Below are 12,506 nucleotides of genomic sequence, written 5' to 3'. Positions count from 1 at the left end.
GCCCCGACTGGACTTGGTGCGTGCGGGAAGACGGGTGCAGCTGTGGCCTCGGTTACCGAGTTGCCCCGACTGGACTTGGTGCGTGCGGGAAGACGGGTGCAGCTGTGGCCTCGGTTACCGAGTTGCCCCGACTGGACTTGGTGCGTGCGGGAAGACGGGTGCTGCTATGGCCTCGGTTAACGAGTTGCCCCGGCTGGACTTGGTGCGGGAAGAGAGAGGTGGAATTGTGGCCCGGGTTAACGAGTTGCCCGGGCTCTCCGCCGGCTGCGGGCAGTTTTGGTTAACGAGTTGCCCAGCCAACTTTTTGGCGCGGTTAGGGGCATAATTAGTGTTGTCCCCCTTGGCTGTAAAGTTAGGCGCCTCTTCGTTAACCGGCGCCGCTGCGTTAGCCGGAGCTCGCCTCGGTCGGTCGGTGGGCGGCCCTCCGGCGGGATTGCTCCCACCGTGGATGGATGGCGCGCCTCGACCGGCCAGAGGCCGTGGAACCCGCCCGCCCGAAAGTCCCAAGTTGTGACTCGAGACATCGGGTAGGCGCGGGGAGCTCCGGTGGTCCGGCCGAAAATGCCGCCGCCCGGCCGGCACAGCCCTCCGAATCGGTCCCCAGGCGGACTTCCGCCAGTGGGAATTGGTCCGAAAATTCGTACGGGCAAAGTTGAGATTCGGCCGTAAATGCCGCCACGCGGCCCGGGTTAACGATGTGGGGAGGCCCGTGCCGCCTGTCGACCACTCCTCGGTGATCGTGAAAACCGCCTCCCCATATATCTGCAGGAACCCCGCCAATGCCCCCGTACAGAAATCGCATGTGTCAAAGGGGCGGCCGAACTTGACCCCGGCGGCCGGGGCTCTGGAACTCCCGGCCGGCAGTGGCCGGCAAATCCGACCCGCATCCGGACTTCCGAGCCAGACTTGGTTAACGAATTGCACCTGGGTAACCAAAACTCCCTGGACCACCCGATCTCCGGACACATGGTTCAAGCTCACACACCCACACACCCACCCACCCACCCACCGCGCGGGCCCCGTGCGCCGTAGCATTGGAAGAGGTGGGCTGCGCCAGCTGGTTTTTTTTATCGAATTGTCAGGGTCCGGTCGGGTTAAGGATTTGACAGGGCCAGCTTGACGAAATTCAGTGAAGCGCCGGTATTCGGCGGGAGTAACTATGACTTAAGGCGGGGGGCCCATGGGCCAGCAAGGAGTTTCTGATGAACATCGGCCGGGACATTTTGACGGCGGGGCAAGAACTAGTTGTTATTGAGGGCGAAGGGCTTGTCCTCAGCTGGTTGATTGTCGAATAGTCGGGGCTGCCGGGCCGGTTACCGATTTGCCCGGCCGGCTTGGTTACCCATTTGCCCGGGCCGGGTTGGTTAACGAATTGTCAGGTTTAGGCTTGGTTAACCATTTGCCCGGGCCGGGTTGGTTAGCGAATTGTCATGGTTGGGTTGGTTAACGAATTGTCGGGTTTGGGCTTGGTTAACGATTTGCCCGAGCAAGGTGGGTGAACACATTGTCAGGAGCGTGCGCGGTTGGTTCACGAAACTGCCTGTTCCGGGTTTGTAGAGCGTTGTCAGGCCCGGCCGGCCGGGTTAGCGGCTTGCCAGACCCAACTTGACGAAATTCAGTGCGGCGCGGGTAAACGGCGGGAGTAACTATGACTCTCTTAAGGTAAGGAGGGGGGGCCCATGGGCCAGCAAGGAGTTTCTGATGAACATCGGCCGGGACATTTTGACGGCGGGGCAAGACGTAGTTGTTATTGAGGGTGAAGGGTTTGTCCTCAGCTGGTTGATTGTCGAATAGTCGGGGCTGCCGGGCCGGTTACCGATTTGCCCGGCCGGCTTGGTTAACCATTTGCCCGGGCCGGGTTGGTTAACGAATTGTCAGGGTTGGGCTTGGTTAACCATTTGCCCGGGCCGGGTTGGTTAATGAATTGCCATGGCCGGGTTGGTTAACGCAGTTTCAGGGTTGGGCTTGATTAACGATTTGCCCGAGCAGGGTTGGCTAACGCATTGTCAGGAGCGTGCGCGGTTGGTTCACGAAACTGCCTGTTCCGGGTTTCTAGAGCGTTGTCAGGCCCGGCCGGCCGGGTTAGCGGCTTGCCAGACCCAACTTGACGAAATTCAGTGCGGCGCGGGTAAACGGCGGGAGTAACTATGACTCTCTTAAGGGTATGGAGGGGGGCCCATGGGCCAGCAAGGAGTTTCTGATGAACATCGGCCGGGACATTTTGACGGCGGGGCAAGAACTAGTTGTTATTGAGGGCGAAGGGCTTGTCCTCAGCTGGTTGATTGTCGAATAGTCGGGGCTGCCGGGCCGGTTACCGATTTGCCCGGCCGGCTTGGTTACCCATTTGCCCGGGCCGGGTTGGTTAACGAATTGTCAGGTTTAGGCTTGGTTAACCATTTGCCCGGGCCGGGTTGGTTAATGAATTGCCATGGCCGGGTTGGTTAACGCAGTTTCAGGGTTGGGCTTGATTAACGATTTGCCCGAGCAGGGTTGGCTAACGCATTGTCAGGAGCGTGCGCGGTTGGTTCACGAAACTGCCTGTTCCGGGTTTCTAGAGCGTTGTCAGGCCCGGCCGACCGGGTTAGCGGGTTGCCAGACCCAACTTGAGGAAATTCAGTGCGGCGCGGGTAAACGGCGGGAGTAACTATGACTCTCTTAAGGTAAGGAGGGGGGCCCATGGGCCAGCAAGGAGTTTCTGATGAACATCGGCCGGGACATTTTGACGGCGGGGCAAGACGTAGTTGTTATTGAGGGTGAAGGGTTTGTCCTCAGCTGGTTGATTGTCGAATAGTCGGGGCTGCCGGGCCGGTTAGCGATTTGCCCGGCCGGCTTGGTTAACCATTTGCCCGGGCCGGGTTGGTTAACTAATTGTCAGGGTTGGGCTTGGTTAACCATTTGCCCGAGCCGGGTTGGTTAATGAATTGCCATGGCCGGGTTGATTAACGCATTGTCAGGGTTGGGCTTGGTTAAAGATTTCCCCGAGCAGGGTTGGCTAACGCATTGTCAGGAGCGTGCGCGGTTGGTTCACGAAACTGCCTGTTCCGGGTTTCTAGAGCGTTGTCAGGCCCGGCCGGCCGGGTTGGCGGGTTGCCAGACCCAACTTGAGGAAATTCAGTGCGGCGCGGGTAAACGGCGGGAGTAACTATGACTCTCTTAAGGTAAGGAGGGGGGCCCATGGGCCAGCAAGGAGTTTCTGATGAACATCGGCCGGGACATTTTGACGGCGGGGCAAGAACTAGTTGTTATTGAGGGCGAAGGGTTTGTCCTCAGCTGGTTGATTGTCGAATTGTCGGGACTGCCGGGCCGGCTACCGATTTGCCCGGCCGGCTTGGTTAACCATTTGCCCGAGCCGGGTTGGTTACCGAATTGTCAGGGTTGGGCTTGGTTAACCATTTGCCCGAGCCGGGTTGGTTAGTGAATTGCCATGGCCGGGTTGGTTAACGCAGTTTCAGGGTTGGGCTTGATTAACGATTTGCCCGAGCAGGGTTGGCTAACGCATTGTCAGGAGCGTGCGCGGTTGGTTCACGAAACTGCCTGTTCCGGGTTTCTAGAGCGTTGTCAGGCCCGGCCGGCCGGGTTAGCGGGTTGCCAGACCCAACTTGACGTAATTCAGTGCGGCGCGGGTAAACGGCGGGAGTAACTATGACTCTCTTAAGGTAAGGAGGGGGGCCCATGGGCCAGCAAGGAGTTTCTGATGAACATCGGCCGGGACATTTTGACGGCGGGGCAAGAACTAGTTGTTATTGAGGGCGAAGGGTTTGTCCTCAGCGGGTTGATTGTCGAATTGTCGGGGCTGCCGGGCCGGTTAACGATTTGCCCGGCCGGCTTGGTTAACCATTTGCCCGAGCCGGGTTGGTTAATGAATTGCCATGGCCGGGTTGGTTAACGCAGTTTCAGGGTTGGGCTTGATTAACGATTTGCCCGAGCAGGGTTGGCTAACGCATTGTCAGGAGCGTGCGCGGTTGGTTCACGAAACTGCCTGTTCCGGGTTTCTAGAGCGTTGTCAGGCCCGGCCGGCCGGGTTAGCGGGTTGCCAGACCCAACTTGAGGAAATTCAGTGCGGCGCGGGTAAACGGCGGGAGTAACTATGACTCTCTTAAGGTAAGGAGGGGGGCCCATGGGCCAGCAAGGAGTTTCTGATGAACATCGGCCGGGACATTTTGACGGCGGGGCAAGACGTAGTTGTTATTGAGGGTGAAGGGTTTGTCCTCAGCTGGTTGATTGTCGAATAGTCGGGGCTGCCGGGCCGGTTACCGATTTGCCCGGCCGGCTTGGTTAACCATTTGCCCGGGCCGGGTTGGTTAACTAATTGTCAGGGTTGGGCTTGGTTAACCATTTGCCCGAGCCGGGTTGGTTAATGAATTGCCATGGCCGGGTTGATTAACGCATTGTCAGGGTTGGGCTTGGTTAACGATTTCCCCGAGCAGGGTTGGCTAACGCATTGTCAGGAGCGTGCGCGGTTGGTTCACGAAACTGCCTGTTCCGGGTTTCTAGAGCGTTGTCAGGCCCGGCCGGCCGGGTTAGCGGGTTGCCAGACCCAACTTGACGAAATTCAGTGCGGCGCGGGTAAACGGCGGGAGTAACTATGACTCTCTTAAGGGTATGGAGGGGGGCCCATGGGCCAGCAAGGAGTTTCTGATGAACATCGGCCGGGACATTTTGACGGCGGGGCAAGAACTAGTTGTTATTGAGGGCGAAGGGCTTGTCCTCAGCTGGTTGATTGTCGAATAGTCGGGGCTGCCGGGCCGGTTACCGATTTGCCCGGCCGGCTTGGTTACCCATTTGCCCGGGCCGGGTTGGTTAACGAATTGTCAGGTTTAGGCTTGGTTAACCATTTGCCCGGGCCGGGTTGGTTAATGAATTGCCATGGCCGGGTTGGTTAACGCAGTTTCAGGGTTGGGCTTGATTAACGATTTGCCCGAGCAGGGTTGGCTAACGCATTGTCAGGAGCGTGCGCGGTTGGTTCACGAAACTGCCTGTTCCGGGTTTCTAGAGCGTTGTCAGGCCCGGCCGGCCGGGTTAGCGGCTTGCCAGACCCAACTTGACGAAATTCAGTGCGGCGCGGGTAAACGGCGGGAGTAACTATGACTCTCTTAAGGGTATGGAGGGGGGCCCATGGGCCAGCAAGGAGTTTCTGATGAACATCGGCCGGGACATTATGACGGCGGGGCAAGAACTAGTTGTTATTGAGGGCGAAGGGCTTGTCCTCAGCTGGTTGATTGTCGAATTGTCGGGACTGCCGGGCCGGTTAGCGATTTGCCCGGCCGGCTTGGTTAACCATTTGCCCGAGCCGGGTTGGTTACCGAATTGTCAGGGTTGGGCTTGGTTAACCATTTGCCCGAGCCGGGTTGGTTAATGAATTGCCATGGCCGGGTTGGTTAACGCAGTTTCAGGGTTGGGCTTGATTAACGATTTGCCCGAGCAGGGTTGGCTAACGCATTGTCAGGAGCGTGCGCGGTTGGTTCACGAAACTGCCTGTTCCGGGTTTCTAGAGCGTTGTCAGGCCCGGCCGGCCGGGTTAGCGGCTTGCCAGACCCAACTTGACGAAATTCAGTGCGGCGCGGGTAAACGGCGGGAGTAACTATGACTCTCTTAAGGAGGGGGGCCCATGGGCCAGCAAGGAGTTTCTGATGAACATCGGCCGGGACATTTTGACGGCGGGGCAAGAACTAGTTGTTATTGAGGGCGAAGGGTTTGTCCTCAGCGGGTTGATTGTCGAATTGTCGGGACTGCCGGGCCGGTTAGCGATTTGCCCGGCCGGCTTGGTTAACCATTTGCCCGAGCCGGGTTGGTTACCGAATTGTCACGGTTGGGCTTGGTTAACCATTTGCCCGAGCCGGGTTGGTTAATGAATTGCCATGGCCGGGTTGGTTAACGCAGTTTCAGGGTTGGGCTTGATTAACGATTTGCCCGAGCAGGGTTGGCTAACGCATTGTCAGGAGCGTGCGCGGTTGGTTCACGAAACTGCCTGTTCCGGGTTTCTAGAGCGTTGTCAGGCCCGGCCGGCCGGGTTAGCGGCTTGCCAGACCCAACTTGACGAAATTCAGTGCGGCGCGGGTAAACGGCGGGAGTAACTATGACTCTCTTAAGGTATGGAGGGGGGCCCATGGGCCAGCAAGGAGTTTCTGATGAACATCGGCCGGGACATTTTGACGGCGGGGCAAGACGTAGTTGTTATTGAGGGTGAAGGGTTTGTCCTCAGCTGGTTGATTGTCGAATAGTCGGGGCTGCCGGGCCGGTTACCGATTTGCCCGGCCGGCTTGGTTAACCATTTGCCCGGGCCGGGTTGGTTACCGAATTGTCAGGGTTGGGCTTGGTTAACCATTTGCCCGGGCCGGGTTGGTTAACGCAGTTTCAGGGTTGGGCTTGATTAACGATTTGCCCGAGCAGGGTTGGCTAACGCATTGTCAGGAGCGTGCGCGGTTGGTTCACGAAACTGCCTGTTCCGGGTTTCTAGAGCGTTGTCAGGCCCGGCCGGCCGGGTTAGCGGGTTGCCAGACCCAACTTGAGGAAATTCAGTGCGGCGCGGGTAAACGGCGGGAGTAACTATGCTCTCTTAAGGTAAGGAGGGGGGCCCATGGGCCAGCAAGGAGTTTCTGATGAACATCGGCCGGGACATTTTGACGGCGGGGCAAGACGTAGTTGTTATTGAGGGTGAAGGGTTTGTCCTCAGCTGGTTGATTGTCGAATAGTCGGGGCTGCCGGGCCGGTTACCGATTTGCCCGGCCGGCTTGGTTAACCATTTGCCCGGGCCGGGTTGGTTAACTAATTGTCAGGGTTGGGCTTGGTTAACCATTTGCCCGAGCCGGGTTGGTTAATGAATTGCCATGGCCGGGTTGATTAACGCATTGTCAGGGTTGGGCTTGGTTAACGATTTCCCCGAGCAGGGTTGGCTAACGCATTGTCAGGAGCGTGCGCGGTTGGTTCACGAAACTGCCTGTTCCGGGTTTCTAGAGCGTTGTCAGGCCCGGCCGGCCGGGTTAGCGGGTTGCCAGACCCAACTTGACGAAATTCAGTGCGGCGCGGGTAAACGGCGGGAGTAACTATGACTCTCTTAAGGGTATGGAGGGGGGCCCATGGGCCAGCAAGGAGTTTCTGATGAACATCGGCCGGGACATTTTGACGGCGGGGCAAGAACTAGTTGTTATTGAGGGCGAAGGGCTTGTCCTCAGCTGGTTGATTGTCGAATAGTCGGGGCTGCCGGGCCGGTTACCGATTTGCCCGGCCGGCTTGGTTACCCATTTGCCCGGGCCGGGTTGGTTAACGAATTGTCAGGTTTAGGCTTGGTTAACCATTTGCCCGGGCCGGGTTGGTTAATGAATTGCCATGGCCGGGTTGGTTAACGCAGTTTCAGGGTTGGGCTTGATTAACGATTTGCCCGAGCAGGGTTGGCTAACGCATTGTCAGGAGCGTGCGCGGTTGGTTCACGAAACTGCCTGTTCCGGGTTTCTAGAGCGTTGTCAGGCCCGGCCGGCCGGGTTAGCGGCTTGCCAGACCCAACTTGACGAAATTCAGTGCGGCGCGGGTAAACGGCGGGAGTAACTATGACTCTCTTAAGGGTATGGAGGGGGGCCCATGGGCCAGCAAGGAGTTTCTGATGAACATCGGCCGGGACATTATGACGGCGGGGCAAGAACTAGTTGTTATTGAGGGCGAAGGGCTTGTCCTCAGCTGGTTGATTGTCGAATTGTCGGGACTGCCGGGCCGGTTAGCGATTTGCCCGGCCGGCTTGGTTAACCATTTGCCCGAGCCGGGTTGGTTACCGAATTGTCAGGGTTGGGCTTGGTTAACCATTTGCCCGAGCCGGGTTGGTTAATGAATTGCCATGGCCGGGTTGGTTAACGCAGTTTCAGGGTTGGGCTTGATTAACGATTTGCCCGAGCAGGGTTGGCTAACGCATTGTCAGGAGCGTGCGCGGTTGGTTCACGAAACTGCCTGTTCCGGGTTTCTAGAGCGTTGTCAGGCCCGGCCGGCCGGGTTAGCGGCTTGCCAGACCCAACTTGACGAAATTCAGTGCGGCGCGGGTAAACGGCGGGAGTAACTATGACTCTCTTAAGGTATGGAGGGGGGCCCATGGGCCAGCAAGGAGTTTCTGATGAACATCGGCCGGGACATTTTGACGGCGGGGCAAGACGTAGTTGTTATTGAGGGTGAAGGGTTTGTCCTCAGCTGGTTGATTGTCGAATAGTCGGGGCTGCCGGGCCGGTTACCGATTTGCCCGGCCGGCTTGGTTAACCATTTGCCCGGGCCGGGTTGGTTACCGAATTGTCAGGGTTGGGCTTGGTTAACCATTTGCCCGGGCCGGGTTGGTTAACGCAGTTTCAGGGTTGGGCTTGATTAACGATTTGCCCGAGCAGGGTTGGCTAACGCATTGTCAGGAGCGTGCGCGGTTGGTTCACGAAACTGCCTGTTCCGGGTTTCTAGAGCGTTGTCAGGCCCGGCCGGCCGGGTTAGCGGGTTGCCAGACCCAACTTGAGGAAATTCAGTGCGGCGCGGGTAAACGGCGGGAGTAACTATGCTCTCTTAAGGTAAGGAGGGGGGCCCATGGGCCAGCAAGGAGTTTCTGATGAACATCGGCCGGGACATTTTGACGGCGGGGCAAGACGTAGTTGTTATTGAGGGTGAAGGGTTTGTCCTCAGCTGGTTGATTGTCGAATAGTCGGGGCTGCCGGGCCGGTTACCGATTTGCCCGGCCGGCTTGGTTAACCATTTGCCCGGGCCGGGTTGGTTAACTAATTGTCAGGGTTGGGCTTGGTTAACCATTTGCCCGAGCCGGGTTGGTTAATGAATTGCCATGGCCGGGTTGATTAACGCATTGTCAGGGTTGGGCTTGGTTAACGATTTCCCCGAGCAGGGTTGGCTAACGCATTGTCAGGAGCGTGCGCGGTTGGTTCACGAAACTGCCTGTTCCGGGTTTCTAGAGCGTTGTCAGGCCCGGCCGGCCGGGTTAGCGGGTTGCCAGACCCAACTTGACGAAATTCAGTGCGGCGCGGGTAAACGGCGGGAGTAACTATGACTCTCTTAAGGGTATGGAGGGGGGCCCATGGGCCAGCAAGGAGTTTCTGATGAACATCGGCCGGGACATTTTGACGGCGGGGCAAGAACTAGTTGTTATTGAGGGCGAAGGGCTTGTCCTCAGCTGGTTGATTGTCGAATAGTCGGGGCTGCCGGGCCGGTTACCGATTTGCCCGGCCGGCTTGGTTACCCATTTGCCCGGGCCGGGTTGGTTAACGAATTGTCAGGTTTAGGCTTGGTTAACCATTTGCCCGGGCCGGGTTGGTTAATGAATTGCCATGGCCGGGTTGGTTAACGCAGTTTCAGGGTTGGGCTTGATTAACGATTTGCCCGAGCAGGGTTGGCTAACGCATTGTCAGGAGCGTGCGCGGTTGGTTCACGAAACTGCCTGTTCCGGGTTTCTAGAGCGTTGTCAGGCCCGGCCGGCCGGGTTAGCGGCTTGCCAGACCCAACTTGACGAAATTCAGTGCGGCGCGGGTAAACGGCGGGAGTAACTATGACTCTCTTAAGGGTATGGAGGGGGGCCCATGGGCCAGCAAGGAGTTTCTGATGAACATCGGCCGGGACATTATGACGGCGGGGCAAGAACTAGTTGTTATTGAGGGCGAAGGGCTTGTCCTCAGCTGGTTGATTGTCGAATTGTCGGGACTGCCGGGCCGGTTAGCGATTTGCCCGGCCGGCTTGGTTAACCATTTGCCCGAGCCGGGTTGGTTACCGAATTGTCAGGGTTGGGCTTGGTTAACCATTTGCCCGAGCCGGGTTGGTTAATGAATTGCCATGGCCGGGTTGGTTAACGCAGTTTCAGGGTTGGGCTTGATTAACGATTTGCCCGAGCAGGGTTGGCTAACGCATTGTCAGGAGCGTGCGCGGTTGGTTCACGAAACTGCCTGTTCCGGGTTTCTAGAGCGTTGTCAGGCCCGGCCGGCCGGGTTAGCGGCTTGCCAGACCCAACTTGACGAAATTCAGTGCGGCGCGGGTAAACGGCGGGAGTAACTATGACTCTCTTAAGGTATGGAGGGGGGCCCATGGGCCAGCAAGGAGTTTCTGATGAACATCGGCCGGGACATTTTGACGGCGGGGCAAGACGTAGTTGTTATTGAGGGTGAAGGGTTTGTCCTCAGCTGGTTGATTGTCGAATAGTCGGGGCTGCCGGGCCGGTTACCGATTTGCCCGGCCGGCTTGGTTAACCATTTGCCCGGGCCGGGTTGGTTACCGAATTGTCAGGGTTGGGCTTGGTTAACCATTTGCCCGGGCCGGGTTGGTTAACGCAGTTTCAGGGTTGGGCTTGATTAACGATTTGCCCGAGCAGGGTTGGCTAACGCATTGTCAGGAGCGTGCGCGGTTGGTTCACGAAACTGCCTGTTCCGGGTTTCTAGAGCGTTGTCAGGCCCGGCCGGCCGGGTTAGCGGGTTGCCAGACCCAACTTGAGGAAATTCAGTGCGGCGCGGGTAAACGGCGGGAGTAACTATGCTCTCTTAAGGTAAGGAGGGGGGCCCATGGGCCAGCAAGGAGTTTCTGATGAACATCGGCCGGGACATTTTGACGGCGGGGCAAGACGTAGTTGTTATTGAGGGTGAAGGGTTTGTCCTCAGCTGGTTGATTGTCGAATAGTCGGGGCTGCCGGGCCGGTTACCGATTTGCCCGGCCGGCTTGGTTAACCATTTGCCCGGGCCGGGCTGGTTAACTAATTGTCAGGGTTGGGCTTGGTTAACCATTTGCCCGAGCCGGGTTGGTTAATGAATTGCCATGGCCGGGTTGATTAACGCATTGTCAGGGTTGGGCTTGGTTAACGATTTCCCCGAGCAGGGTTGGCTAACGCATTGTCAGGAGCGTGCGCGGTTGGTTCACGAAACTGCCTGTTCCGGGTTTCTAGAGCGTTGTCAGGCCCGGCCGGCCGGGTTAGCGGGTTGCCAGACCCAACTTGACGAAATTCAGTGCGGCGCGGGTAAACGGCGGGAGTAACTATGACTCTCTTAAGGGTATGGAGGGGGGCCCATGGGCCAGCAAGGAGTTTCTGATGAACATCGGCCGGGACATTTTGACGGCGGGGCAAGAACTAGTTGTTATTGAGGGCGAAGGGCTTGTCCTCAGCTGGTTGATTGTCGAATAGTCGGGGCTGCCGGGCCGGTTACCGATTTGCCCGGCCGGCTTGGTTACCCATTTGCCCGGGCCGGGTTGGTTAACGAATTGTCAGGTTTAGGCTTGGTTAACCATTTGCCCGGGCCGGGTTGGTTAATGAATTGCCATGGCCGGGTTGGTTAACGCAGTTTCAGGGTTGGGCTTGATTAACGATTTGCCCGAGCAGGGTTGGCTAACGCATTGTCAGGAGCGTGCGCGGTTGGTTCACGAAACTGCCTGTTCCGGGTTTCTAGAGCGTTGTCAGGCCCGGCCGGCCGGGTTAGCGGCTTGCCAGACCCAACTTGACGAAATTCAGTGCGGCGCGGGTAAACGGCGGGAGTAACTATGACTCTCTTAAGGGTATGGAGGGGGGCCCATGGGCCAGCAAGGAGTTTCTGATGAACATCGGCCGGGACATTATGACGGCGGGGCAAGAACTAGTTGTTATTGAGGGCGAAGGGCTTGTCCTCAGCTGGTTGATTGTCGAATTGTCGGGACTGCCGGGCCGGTTAGCGATTTGCCCGGCCGGCTTGGTTAACCATTTGCCCGAGCCGGGTTGGTTACCGAATTGTCAGGGTTGGGCTTGGTTAACCATTTGCCCGAGCCGGGTTGGTTAATGAATTGCCATGGCCGGGTTGGTTAACGCAGTTTCAGGGTTGGGCTTGATTAACGATTTGCCCGAGCAGGGTTGGCTAACGCATTGTCAGGAGCGTGCGCGGTTGGTTCACGAAACTGCCTGTTCCGGGTTTCTAGAGCGTTGTCAGGCCCGGCCGGCCGGGTTAGCGGCTTGCCAGACCCAACTTGACGAAATTCAGTGCGGCGCGGGTAAACGGCGGGAGTAACTATGACTCTCTTAAGGTATGGAGGGGGGCCCATGGGCCAGCAAGGAGTTTCTGATGAACATCGGCCGGGACATTTTGACGGCGGGGCAAGAACTAGTTGTTATTGAGGGCGAAGGGCTTGTCCTCAGCTGGTTGATTGTCGAATTGTCGGGACTGCCGGGCCGGTTAGCGATTTGCCCGGCCGGCTTGGTTAACCATTTGCCCGGGCCGGGTTGGTTAACGAATTGTCAGGGTTGGGCTTGGTTAACCATTTGCCCGGGCCGGGTTGGTTACTGAATTGCCATGGCCGGGTTGGTTAACGCAGTTTCAGGGTTGGGCTTGATTAACGATTTGCCCGAGCAGGGTTGGCTAACGCATTGTCAGGAGGGTGCGCGGTTGGTTCACGAAACTGCCTGTTCCGGGTTTCCAGAGCGTTGTCAGGCCCGGCCGGCCGGGTTAGCGGCTTGCCAGACCCAACTTGACGAAATTCAGTGCGGCGCGGGTAAACGGCGGGAGTAACTATGACTCTCTTAAGGAGGGGGGCCCATGGGC

Source organism: Mobula birostris, unplaced genomic scaffold (genome assembly GCF_030028105.1).
Source record: "Mobula birostris isolate sMobBir1 unplaced genomic scaffold, sMobBir1.hap1 scaffold_1733, whole genome shotgun sequence".
Taxonomy (NCBI): Eukaryota; Metazoa; Chordata; class Chondrichthyes; order Myliobatiformes; family Myliobatidae; genus Mobula; species Mobula birostris.
The sequence above is the reverse complement of the archived record's forward strand: the minus strand, read 5'-3'. Positions refer to the sequence as shown.